Here is a 5,534-nt window from a genome sequence, read left to right on the forward strand (position 1 = left end):
TTTTTACCATTTTTGAACTGTAAATGGAAATGCCTGAAGAAAATAACTCTGTAGAGATTTTGCCCATCTTCGTACTTAGCCTTCCTATGGAGCCAAGAAATAGGCCAAGTTTCATTCAATTTTTACTCAAGTACAGCTTGCACAGACGGACGGACAGACGGACAGACAGACAGACAGACATCCGGATTTCAACTCTACTCGTCACCCTGATCACTTTGGTATATATAACCCTATATCTAACTGTTTTAGTTTTAGGACTTACAAACAACCGTTATGCGAACAAAACTGTAATACTCTCTTTAGCAACTTTGTTGCGAGAGTATAAAAAGACGTTGAAGCCATAATAACCTTCGCAGGTGCATTTTTTTTAATATAAAAGGGTACAAAAAGATGCTTAACGTTAATCTAATCATACTGTTTATATGACAGCTATAAGCTATAGTGGTTGGTCGCAGACTCGTTCCTGAAAAATAAATATCTTCTTGGGAGGAAATTAGGTATGCAAATTTTCAGATCGATAACTCAAATTCGTTCACGTATATATCGATGACGGACAGAGAAATGTGGTTAAATCGACTCACCTCATCACACAACAATATTATAGCCGAAACGCCAGCCGAAAACCTGCAACGGCTCATTGAAAATTGGCGTAAAAAGGTTGTGATATGCAAACGGAGCCGTGGGGGTCATTGGGCTGACATTTTGTTCGAATCCTAAAAAAACAGAATCTATTTTAACTAAATTAGTATTTTATTCTATTTTAAGATCCCGTCGCTCTTGTTGGTAATCACTCACCTCATCACGATGACCATGTATGTACATACATACGTATATACTATATGTATTAACTTTATTGTTTTCCGATTTTTCCTACTAAGTATTATTAACTTCCGGAAACCTTCTTTTTCAGGATATACAGGGTGGAGCAAAAGTCAGAAGATGATCAGAATATGCTATAAATTTTACAATTGACCTCTAATGTCAATTCTGCTTTGACATTTGTGTAGTAAACACATGCGAAATACACGTAAATAAACAATTTTACGCTAAAGGATGCATTTCCCTGGCGCCTAATCTCCCATTTTGGCGATTTGCACTGGCCAGCAAGATCGCCTGATTTGATCGCTCTAGACTTCTTTTTGTGGGGCTTTTTGATGTCGCAGGTTTATACCAACAAGCCTCAGACTCTTGCAGCTCTTAAAGACAATAATCATCGATAATGTGAGGACCTATCGCCGGAAGTTCTGGCCAAAGTGAAAAATGTCATAAAAAGAGCTCAAATGACAATCAACTGTGGCGGCGGCCATTTGCATGATATCATATTCTTGACTTGATGCAAAAGAGAATTTAAGAGACCAAATAAAAATAATCCACAAGCAGAATCAAAGTTTTCATTATTTAAAAAAGTTGTTAATTTTCCGAAAAACAACGGAAGGTAATGTTTGGCGGCACCTGTTATAATAGGTATGTGTTATTGGATAATATTTATTCTATATACTGTTTAAAAAACTATATCCACAAATTTTCTTAAACAGCTACTCTAATCGGATAGAAACATCCTTTCTGGGCTCCGAAAAAATGTTCGGCTCTAAGCCCGTTCATTAAAAATAAACACTAACCTTTTAACTAAGCTCCTTTTAAACCCCTGCAAGCATGTGAATAAAATTTTGCTTATATTTGTACATACATAGATTTGTATAAGCTCTTTTGTCAAACTAATTACTATGCATTTAATCAAATATTGGCATGTCCTAATATTTTTTCTTGAGAAACATGAAAAATTTCCAGATTCCATTTATGACTCCTTAAAAGTTTACTCGGGTAGAAAACAGTATTTTTTCAAAACTTTTTTTYTYATATAAAAAAWKAAATKTTTTTTMAAATTTTTTGAAAATTTCGCGAAATTTTTTTCATATAGTTGTAATCGAAAAAAGTGCTTTGTCCAAGCCTTTAAGAATTGTATTTCAAAGATCTGTGAATAATTTTATGAAGATCGATTGAGTAATTCTTGAGAAATCTTGCCAACCAACTTCAAAAACACAGTTTCGAGAAAAATGCGTTTGAAGACGGCGTACTTAGCGCAAATCTCAAATTTCCACCATTTCTTTTATATTACCGATCACATCGATTAATGTAATTATACTTGAAATTAACTCGGAGGATGGAGCCATATTTCTTCACATCATGCAAGTGAGGAAAGTTCTCTAAGCGCCATTAACTTGGAAGTGGCCAGAAACGATTATTTTACATCTGGCTCAAGCAGCTCACGACTTCTGGACCAAGTATCCTCTGGAGAGCCAAAACACATCCGTTTGAAGGGTTAGAGACACCGGTGGTTAAGAGGGTCCCGTTGCCTAGCTGGTTGATGTCCTCGTGACGGAGAAGGTTGACATCCCCGCCGTCCAAGAAGTGCGATGAACGGGACAAGGACAGAGACGAGTAGGCTCATGTGGCGTTTATTAGGTTTCCATATTAATTAATGCAAATTCAGTGTGGAATTCGTGATGATAGAGAAAGCGAAGTTCTTCAACATTTCAGAACGACCAAGAATGTCTATTATGCGCGCTTGAAGCGCAACTCTAAGAGTTGCCCCCGTAACGAAGTCAAAAAAGTGCTTGGCCAGGATGCTCAAGGTATCTTTATCACAAAGGTCGGTTAGGTCAGTCTCCATAATAAAGAGTTCAGGCTGATGGACTTTCCCGAAAGCCGAAATATGGATATATGTAGTACTAGCTTTCCAACTTAGAAAAATCCAACAAGCTACCTGACTGTCTTCGGATCGAAAAGCCACAAAAGTCCGACTCCCCAGGAAACTTCGTAGCGCTAATAATGCGATCTCAACAACTATGGAACATAGTAAAGTAGTCGATTGCTATAGAACTAATAGAATTAAAAAGAAACGAGTGCAACACCGCAAATAAAGGCGAAGTAAGCGGAACAGACAAGTATTTATATTCGGCCAAGAACTGTCAACACGCCACCAATTCTCAATATTACTTACTGTGGAATGTTTTCTTCCAAGCCAAGCAGATGACATGTGCTAACGATTGTTCCGTAAGTTAAAAATTAATAACTATACATAGATGACGGAGTAAAGGGTTTGGTACGTGGGCATTCCAACATAGTACCTATACTTTGCAGGTTTAGCATAGTAATCAAATGCTCGGGCATAATGAAGTATGAGAAATGTCTCTAACTAATAGGAAGAATCGGGCTGACAGTAGCCTCTGAAGATTCACCATTCACCATTCGACAACACACGAAATTCGACCCACAATTACTCAACTACACTACTTGGAATAAATGTATGAGGGAATAATATGTTAACCATTGTTAGCTACCAAATAATTAAAAATCAGCTGAATTTAAAAGATTTGTTGCACAAATTCCGCTTTTTAAATTTTAGCGGTCAAATCACTTCAATGAAGTATTTGGTCTGGTTAAGGCACCTTTATTATTGAGAATCAAGAATTAAGTTTGAAAGTGACGATGTCTTGTTAGAAGCCGCGTATATCTTTCCAAACAAATAAGACGAGAAGAGATATATAGAGAAAAATATTATTAACATATAGACCAACAGCTACTTAGAGCTTTACCTAAGACAACTTGCTTAGTAGTCATTAAAAGCGCCCTTTTCAACTTGGCTGGCGATTTTTATCTCGCCTATCCGCAGTGCTGATGAATAAAAATATTGATAAGAATGTCTTCTATTGCAGCTACAAGTTTCAGATAGACACAGTAGTCACTTGATATCATAGAACTTTCTGCACATTAGAATATTCGGTTGCATATATGTGTATGTATATAATCAAAAATTATGAATTTTGTCGTGCCTCTGCTACAATCTACAAAATATGAATTCATCTGATAAGAGTTTATATAATAGTAGTTGCCACTACCTTTTATGCAACAACAAGCTCTATTGTACCAAACAGCTGTTGCCACGAAATCCGAGTGCACATCTAGATTGAAACGCGGCCAGTGCTCCCTAATACTCACCCTCACAGTTTCATAACAAATTCAATTTTTTTTCGACACCTCCCTTACAGTTGCATTTCCGCACAAAAGACGCACTAATGACAGTTGAGGACAAACAACAGCACGCAAACACCAATTTGGCATTGAAATGGCAGCGTAGGCAGCAGCGAGAGAGAGCCTGCCTACATCTACTACTATAGTATTGCCAAATGTTGCCTGCAAGCGGAAGAAGAAATCGACGCGCAGGCGCAGCGAAGAAATAGAAAAGTAGAAATTACAATTGCAGCAGAAGATGTGGCAAGCAGAAATGCGGGACGCAGTGGAGCTGAAGTAAAGACAATCAGTTGAATTGTGAAAGAAGATTGCAGCGCGCAGATGACAGTGCATGACAATATGCCTGCGTTGACTGAGTGACTGCCTGCCTGCCTGCCAGCCAGATTGACGAAGTGACTGACTGCCAGTGGCGTGCAACAAGCGCCCTGCCGTGCAACGCCATAGCGTAGGCTGAGGTAAAGGACCTCAAAAGGTGTGAGGCACAACAGTTCGGCTACTACAGCGGCTGCCACTGACGACTGCTGCTGCGGCTAGAGCTGCCAGACGGCTAGCGGTAGCTCGTGAGTGTATGTGTGTTATGCGCGCTCCCTATCAAGGTGCTAATAGTGCGGTCAGTAGAATAACAACACCAACATTATGCATGCAACACTTGTGCATATGTGCGCGCTGCGTGAAAAGTAGTGCAGTGCAACATGCAGGCGTGTTGCAGCATCTGGCTGGCTGCCACTTGCTAATTGCGATATAATTGTATTTTCCGCTGTGGCAATTAAGGTGAGAAAAGTAGAGGAAATTCCGGTTAATAATGCAACAAGTGGCGGGCAACAGTATAGTGTATAGTGGTGGTGGCATGCAACACATATTTGTTGAAATTAGTGGTTTTAATGAAATTTGTGGCAGAAAAAAAATTAAATTGTAATTTACCGCTAATTTCGGCTGTGTGGGGGTAGAAAAACTAAACCGTTAAAGCATTTGTGGCAATGCGTGAGCAACAAACAGGCTATAACTGTGCGTCTACAAGGTTGCCACATAAATATTATTATGAAAAAAATTCGAAAAATATTTTTATCATTCTAAAGCACCGTTAAAACGCCTTGCATTTGCATGCAAACAACAATTTAGAAAATTTTTATTGCAAAAGCAAATCACAGTGCCACAACTAGCGGCGCATAATGACACACACACACAACAAATAACGAAATAAATATCAACGACTTTTTGTCTTGTTTGTCGGCGCAATTGCCGCAGAAGGACGCAAGTTGGGTGGAAAAAACTATGTATGTATGGATGTATGTGTAGTATAACTAATGGCCGGTTGTTGCGTCGGCTGCGCTTGGCCCAATGCCCCCGCCGGGCACGCCCACTTAAATTGCGTGCCGCATGCGCACAGCACAAGTATTCATTATCATCAATGCGAATGGGGTAAATGCAATTAAATTTGCATTTATATACATACATACATATGCGCAGCGCACCGCCAGCCGCAGGGGGCAGCAAAGCCACTT

Source organism: Bactrocera latifrons, unplaced genomic scaffold (genome assembly GCF_001853355.1).
Source record: "Bactrocera latifrons isolate USDA-ARS-PBARC rearing strain unplaced genomic scaffold, ASM185335v1 scaffold_1, whole genome shotgun sequence".
NCBI lineage: Eukaryota > Metazoa > Arthropoda > Insecta > Diptera > Tephritidae > Bactrocera > Bactrocera latifrons.